Source organism: Nomascus leucogenys, chromosome 13 (genome assembly GCF_006542625.1).
Source record: "Nomascus leucogenys isolate Asia chromosome 13, Asia_NLE_v1, whole genome shotgun sequence".
Taxonomy (NCBI): Eukaryota; Metazoa; Chordata; class Mammalia; order Primates; family Hylobatidae; genus Nomascus; species Nomascus leucogenys.
In genome coordinates, this window is record NC_044393.1 from 72,374,555 (window position 1) to 72,382,873 (window position 8,319).

General features: G+C 36.7%; 1 pseudogene; it reads right to left on the minus strand.

The window, feature by feature from the left end:
* Positions 1-1,706: 1,706 nt before the first annotated feature.
* Positions 1,707-4,619, minus strand: LOC100582012 (annotated as a pseudogene).
* Between the last annotated feature and the right edge of the window lie 3,700 nt (positions 4,620-8,319).

An 8,319-nucleotide genomic window follows, 5' to 3' on the forward strand; every position in this document is an offset into this window, starting at 1 on the left:
TTGCTACATATAAAACTGCATGGTAATTACACCACATATATAGGGTTCTGACTAACCTTTATTACCCATAAATTTTTTAAATCATTTTTACAAGTAATCTGGATATTTTGACTATCTGAAATCAAATGATTGCTATTTTTAGTGTTTGCACAAAAAATGAATTAAAAAATCATTTTACTAAGGTTAAAATTTCCAGTAAGTCTATTGGCAGATATAAATAAAGCAAAATTTGGCCGGGCATGGTGGCTCACACCTGTAATCCTAGCACTTTGGGAGGCTGAAGGGGAGGATCACTTGAGGTCAGGAGTTTGGCCAACATAGTGAAACCCCATCTGTACTAAACCAGCCTGGCCAACATGGTGAAACTCCATCTGTACTAAACCAGCCTGGCCAACATGGTGAAACCCCATCTGTCCTTAAAAAAAATACAAAAATTATCCAGGCGTCAGGGCGGGTGCCTGTAATCCCAGCTACTTGGGAGGCTGAGGCAGGAGAATCGGTTGAACCTGGGAAGCAGAGGCTGCAGTGAGCTGAGATTGCACCACTGCCCTTCAGCCTGGGCAGCAGAGTAAGAATCTGTCTCAAAAAAAAAAAAAGAGGGAGATATGAAGCAAAATTTTAAAGGGATTGCTCATTTTCTATAGCAGTCGGCTTTAAACATATATACAAAATAAGTAAGCAAATGATGCTATGAGGAGATAAAATTATCTTAGAAATTAGTTTTTAGGATCAGCCTTACATTTTTCAGAAAATATTAGAATATGATTTAATTATTTTTTCAGTTGCTTACATAAAATGAAATAATTATTCCTGTTACATGGGTTAAAGATTCTAATAACTAAATAGGCTTAAATTTGGACTAAGGCATAATTATTTGAAATCAGTAGTGCAAGTTTTAAGTAATGTCTGGGTTCTTTATGAAGTAACTATAGATTTTAAATACCTTATGTTTGTGATTCAGAATGTCAAGTCATAGCATGTGTTGACAGTAAATGTCTATGGCAGGGAAGCAATGTTTGGTCTGCTATGAAGGACAATAAAGAACACGTTTTTATCTTGAGAGGAGAACGGAATATTAAATAGAAATGATATCAGGGAAGAGAAAAGCCTGGTCCAAAAATAAAAGGGCCATTAATTGAAGAGAAGAATATTATTCTTTATTGACAGTTAGCATTATCCTTATTACTAGGACTAGTGTAATTCTTATTATATATTACAATCATTACATATATATGAATACATATGTAAAAATACAGACACTGCATGATGACTAAGCAATTTTGGAATAAATCCATAGACTAAGTCATAGATTGCATAAATTGTTTATATCTTAACTGCTCATTTATACCTGAACAAATTTTCATTAAGCATATCAGTAATTTTCAAATGATGTAATAAAAAATCTGGTTGCAGTATTTCATTACTTTGCTCAATTATATTTGCAAAAAAAAGAAACTAGCTACCCTGCCTATTTTAATATGAGTATATTCTGAGTTATATTATAAGAATACAGGTATATAGCTTAAAAGATCCTAAATTTTTCATGAGGAGACGTAGGATAAATTTCCTATAAGGTGTCACTGGTGTGTATTTGCAAAACATTTTAACACTGAAAACTTCAGAAGTTTGAAGATCAGACACTGGAAAAAGTGCATACTCTACTACAATATTGCTGGTGTACTTCTATACAAGGACTCTTAGTGAAGTCAGTCAATTGGATAAAATTGTAGAATTTTATCAGTGAATTGCTTGACATCCAATCACTTTCTGTCCACATGAAATGTGCGTTATGCTTTCACAGGTTTTAAAGTTTACATTGGCTTGATTTACCAATATAAAACAATAAGAAAAAAATAAGGAAACCAGAAATTGGGGTAATAATGGGTCACAATCTCTACAGCACTGGGGAATAGAAATATCTCTATTAGTACCACTAATAGGACCCTTTGGAAAGGAAGCCCAAAGTGAAAGCTAGCAGTCGCATGCAGTGACACCTGCCAGTTTCTGCTATGTGGTAAGAGCAGTACATAAAAATAAAGCTCTTCCCTGAGAAAATCCTCCCAAAATAATTCTGTCAGAAGGAATGCCATTCTACACCTCTTGATCTACCAAAGCTTTTACATTTTCTGCTGCCTGTTTAATTCCAGGTTCCTCCTCCTGGGAATCTGGTGAAAGCCCAAAAACATCAAACGAAGAAGATATAGCCATGTTCATATTTGATGTCATGGGCATAATTGACACATGTGGGCAGATATATTTGATATGTGAACTTCTGATACCTACAAAGTCTCTGCCCATCTGTGCCCGATATCTCCCCATCCATGAAGAAAAATCAATGCGGCTGTGGCCTTCAGGGCAGCAGACCCCATGGCAGGCAAAAGAGCAGACACACACTGCAGCACATCCACCCACTAGGTGGACTGTGCAAATGGAGGAGGCGTGGGCCAAGGGCTGGGTGAGCTGAAAGTCCAGCCGGCCTCACCCGGGCGCTCACTCAGGCGCCATCATCATGTATTTAAGGAGCCGTTGGCTATATTCCAGGAATTGAGATGCTCACCCACATGTAAAAGTATTTGACTTCTATTCTCTGGAATAGATATGCATTAAGATTTTGCAAATTTAGAATATAGATAGAAATATTTAAGAGTTTGACATTTTTAACATGTCACCAGATGTTGCTTTTCCTGGTATTTAGTTCTATGTAGTTAGGGGTTGACTCTTCAGTGGTTTACTTATTTAAATACATAGTTTGTGTCTCTATGTAGTGTCTATAGAGAACCTTTCTCTCTGTATTGTTTTATGGTGATAGCTGCTACAGTCTAACCAGTCCAAACTGTGAAAAAGTGACAAGAAAGATTAATTGCTATTTGTCCCACATCTACCATGAATCTTTTCCACTCACGCAAACACTATGTAAATTTCCTGGAAGTGTCACTTGGGGGAGCTTGTGGCCTTGATCTGTCCCCATCAGAAATCTGGCAGCCAGTGAACATGATCCTGGGCCAGGTGGAAGCAGCTTTTGATTGGCAGGTACAGCTCCCCTCACCACCCCCCACCCCACCCCCAGCTTCTCCAACCCCTACCCCTGCCCCTCACCAAGATACACAGACAGGGTGAGGCTCTGGAGCAGTGTAAAGACCTGCCTATATGTTGCCCGTTTCCTAAGTGCTCCCATGGCTTCCTTAGGACCTTTGACAAAACTCCTTTTCATCAGTAAACTTTGGACCAGAAGGCTTTCTTTTCTTGACATTTGGACCTAAGGAGTATAAGTGTTCATATCCCCTTGCAAGCAGTTTCTGAGTAAATAAGTTCCCTCCAGCTCTGAGCAAAGATTTGTCTTCATAGATTCCTTTCATCTGGACAGTTCTGACTAGCTACTGCTGTATGGCCTAAAAAATCTGCCCTTCATCTTTTGATTCTGTCATTCTTATAAAAACAAATAACAAAGTGCTCCAGACATCTTTGTACTGTCATAAAACCTAGACAAGTGAGTCTAGATTTACCAAAACAATCTTTCCTTAGTTACGTATAATATACATAGTGTAATAAACAAAAGTATTACTTGTAATATGATGACAAGAGGCTCAGACGTGGAATCACCAGGCATGGGCTCTAATCTTTGTTCTGCAGATTGATTTTAAACTGTGTAAACTTGGGCAAGTCAACTAGCATCTTTGAACATTAACTAAAAGACAGGACTATATTTCAGACATTGAGGTATTTGTGAAAATACTGTTTTAACTACCAAGAGATCCACTTACAGATGTGTCACTGGTGCAGCATGTGATCTACTCAGGACTCAGCACAGCCAACAAGTTCCTGGATAATCTGACCACCCTAGGAAACATTCTCCTTCTTCACCCTCCACCACTCTCCCCTGACTCGTTGTGCATTAGCACCCACTGGCCATGCATTCCTCATTAAGGTTTTGCAAAACTATTCTCTCTGCCAGCAGCTCTCTGTGTTCCATTCCCACTTCTACTGACCACCTGCTGCCCATCCTTCAAGTTTCAGACTAAATATCAATTCCTCATATAAAACTTCCTGGCCCACCAGAGTGGCTGGAGTCTGATGCAACTAGAACCTATTTCCTGCACTTCTTTATAGAAATACTCAAGATTGTAATGTAAACATTATTACAATTAATGGTATAATGTCAGTATTTACCATCAGACTATAATTGGTATGAGAGCAGGGTGATTTTTGTATGGTTGCTGGGTCTAGATCTCAGGTCCCTGGACAGTACCTGGGATATAGAAGGTGCTCAATAATTATTTGTTGAGTGAAAGAGTGAATTAACCCACTACATGCCCTCACATTTTCATGTCACTGCATATACTGATGCATCTGGTTGGGAGAGCCTTCTCTCTGATTTGATATTCCTTCAATCCTGGCAATCTAGCCTTTGTCCTCACCAATTGCCTTTGCCTATCCTCTCACCTGCAAATGACAAGGAAGAGAATCCACACCTTTTGCCCACTCTGTCTCACTTTCTGCTCACTTCCTGGACCCTGGAGCCTGCTTGCTTTGCCCTGTGGGATCCCTTCTCTGTTTTCTATTGTTATTGATTCCAAGTTTGGCTCTTGCTTGGAGCAGGTATTCACAGCCGTATGACTCATGGTGCAAAGGTGAAGGGTACCACAGGTACGCAGAATTGTTATGGTATATGGTGGTGGTGAGTGAAGACCCTTACTTCAAGCTTCTTTGGTTTACATTCTAATTCCTCCACTTAGGACCTATGTGGCCCTAGGTAGGTTACTCACTCTTATTGTCAAAAATGAAGATATTAGTTCTTCACTTATAGGCTTTTTGGGAGAACCAAATAAGTTAAAGTGCTTAGAATAACACCTGGTCTTTTATATTAAGCTGAATGTCATATGACTTATAAAAATGGCTGTATTATTTTTGTACTAATAAAATAACTGATTACTATATATTTCAATCATGTTCAAAAATGCATTTATGTAAGTCCCAGATCTGCTCTATCCTTTAATCCAGACTCAAGGGTTTTACATTTCTAGCATAAAATATAATTAAAAAAGAATCTACCCCATAGCATTGGACACTTTAGACAACCTCGCATGTAATATATTCTCCGTAAATATTATAATTTGCCAGGTGAAAGAGCTTGTTGAAGAAAATCAGAGGCTTTTAAGGAGACAGCAAACTTTATTTACAGGGAGACCACAATGACCAGGGGAAGTGCAAGTCTTCTTAGAGGTTATGCTGAGTGGATAAAGCTCTCATACTGGAGAGCTGGACTTACCTAAGAGACCCTTGAATCCAAACAAGGACAGCCTTTGAGTTTGAAACTATCAGCAGACATAGACCTCACTGGATCAATAGTTCTCACTTTCTTCATATCCCAACAGGATCATCACCTCCTGTGAAGGTAACCTACCAGAGACTTTGCTCTGTAGGTTGACTGCTCAAGTAAATTAGGCCCACATGGTAATCCTGAGTCAATTTTGGCTCATTCATTCGTGGTCAGCAAATACATCTTGAGTATGTATAGTAAGTACAAGGAACTAGGCTGGGTACAGGAATACAGTGATGTATAAGCTAGACATAATTCTGTTCTCATTAAACATGCTCAAAGAGAAAAATTTGCGTTTGAAATATTGATGGACTTTCTATCTATATTTCAGAGAATCTCACAATACAACTATTATTTTTATACTCAAAAGTTTCTTGCAATGCGTAGATTCTACCACTTCATTTTTAAACTTAAAATTAGGACATTAAAAGTTAAAAACCATAACTCTTCATATCAATCCTTTTTTTATAGTCAGTGGGCACAGAAGGGTAATAACAAAGTTTTACATTATTTTCAGCAATGTTTCAATTATTTGTTGCCCACAGGTTTCAGAAATTCTCCTCTTAAGACTGGGATTTCCAGGAATCAAACCCTCAGGCTCAGACATCTTAGTCATAAGTACTGCTCATTTTCCCAGTTGTTCTGTAAGGTACAAATTTCCTGAAACACTGGGCCGAGGTCTATGATTTCCTTCCCTCCTCCCCCACCTCTCCCTATGTTCCCTCCTTTTCTTTCTTCTTCCGTTCCTTCCCTTCTCTTTCAACACCAGACTACAAGAGGTTTGGGTTTCAGTACACTTCTTTATAGTTTTTAAATAGGACATTGTTTGTTATAGGAAAGCACCTTGCACAGATACTATTTTCCCAGCACCTAACTTTTGGATATTTCTTTTCTTCTGGGTTTGAGGTCCATAATCCAACTTCTTGTTTGCCTGACTTGCTATCTCTGCTATTTTTCCTGTTTGCAATAAACAAAGCATTTCAGGCATTTCCATATTTTTTGCAAGTTATCCCCTAAAGCTTGGTTTCTTCAAGCCATAGCCTACACATTCTGACATTCCCTCCGCTCAAACACACACTGAGGCTTTCTAAGGACACAAAAACAATGCAGGTTTAAGGTATCAGTCATGTCTGTCAAAGCAATTGCAATTGAGCAGGAAGAATATAAACACCAATGGCAATAATAATAATTATAAGAATTGTTTATAACTTTATATAGTAACTTATACAAAGTATTATAATAATTACATATGGGTATTATATATCATATTATAATATGTGCATGTGTATATGCATCTATGTATACATATATGTTAAAATCAAATATACATTATATATATACTAAAAAATACAGTGCTAAAATTCACAGATAGTTGATGCTTTTGGAATTCAGAGGATAAGATTGAGGATTAGATTACTTTGGAAGAATTTTAGCAAAAACAATAGGTAAAGCTATGAAGAATGAGTAGGATTTAGGAAGGAGAAGTGGACAGACTCTTGGGGAAAGTATGGCATAATTGGGAAGAGAGTCAGGAAACACAAAGCATTCTTTAGGGACATTTTCTTTTTCTTTTGTTTTTGTTTTTTTCCCAGGAATTGTGTAGTACATTACAGGACAAAGTAAGCCAGAAGTTTGGAAAATAATAACTTTTCCAAAAGGGGACAAGTAGTTGAGGCCCAGGAGGCCTGGCTGAGGAGTTTGCACTTGACTCTGACACCCGGCCAGTGTGAGTCCAGCAAGCATGAGTGATCATTTTTCATTCCTGGTCATATGCTATTTTAAATATTGAGGATTATGGGGACGTTCTGTTACACATGTGTATACCCTGAAAGGAAATTTTAATTCTATTTCATTCTACTTTTTAAATGTTTAAATATATGACAAATAAAAAATATACTTTGATATAAGGAGTAAGCAGGGCTTTTACTTTAGATATTGTTTTCATTCACTAGTAGTTAATCCAACATCACTTGTTAAATACTCCATTTTATCTTCAATTACTTGAAATACTACCTTAATCATTCATATACTGAATTTTCATATACACCTGGATGTATATTTTGTTTCATTGATGAATTTGTCTATTCTTATACCAAGACCACCCTTCTTTTATTTTTTCTTTTTTAAAAACAATTAGTTTTATTGAAGTATAACTTGAATCCAATTAAATTTACCCATTTTAACTATAGATTTTGATGAACTTTGTGAAATATGTATGGACATATAACCAGCACCAAATCAAGATAGAACATCTATCACCCTGAAGTTTTCTTATGTCCCTTTGCAGTCAGTCCTCTCCCTGTATCCTCCAACTCCTGATAACTACTGACCTGATTTTTGTCCCTATAATTTTGCCTTTTCTAGAATGTCATAATAAATGGAATCATACAATAGCCTTTTGTGCTGGGCTTCTTATACATAGCATAATGGCTCTGAGATTCATTCACACTGTTGCATGCAACAGTAGTTCTTTCCTTTTTATTACTGAATAGTATTACATTTACAGATGCAACATGTTTATCCAGACATCATCTAATGAACATTTAGATTGTTCCAGTTTTTGGTTATTCTGAGTAAAACTATTATGAACATTTGCATACACATCTCTTGTGGATATGTTTTCATTTCTTTTGGGTAAATTCTTAAAAGTGGGATTACTGAGTCATCTGGAAAGTACCTAATGAAAAACAATTACACTGTCTCCTAATGTGGCTGAACCATTTTTCATTTCTATGAGTAGAGTATGAGCTCCAGCTTTTTACATTCTTGTCAACACTTCGTACTGTCAGTTTAAAAAATTTTAATCATTCTCATGGGTATACAGTGGTATTTTGATATGGTTTTAGTTTGCATTTCCCTATAGAATAATGATGTTAATTATATTTTCATGTTCTTATTAGTAATTTATAAAAATTCTTTGAAGTCTCTGTTTAAATCTTTGGTCTATTTTTAAAAATCAGGATGTTTGTCTTTCTACTTTGCCTGTTATTTTCATTATTGAG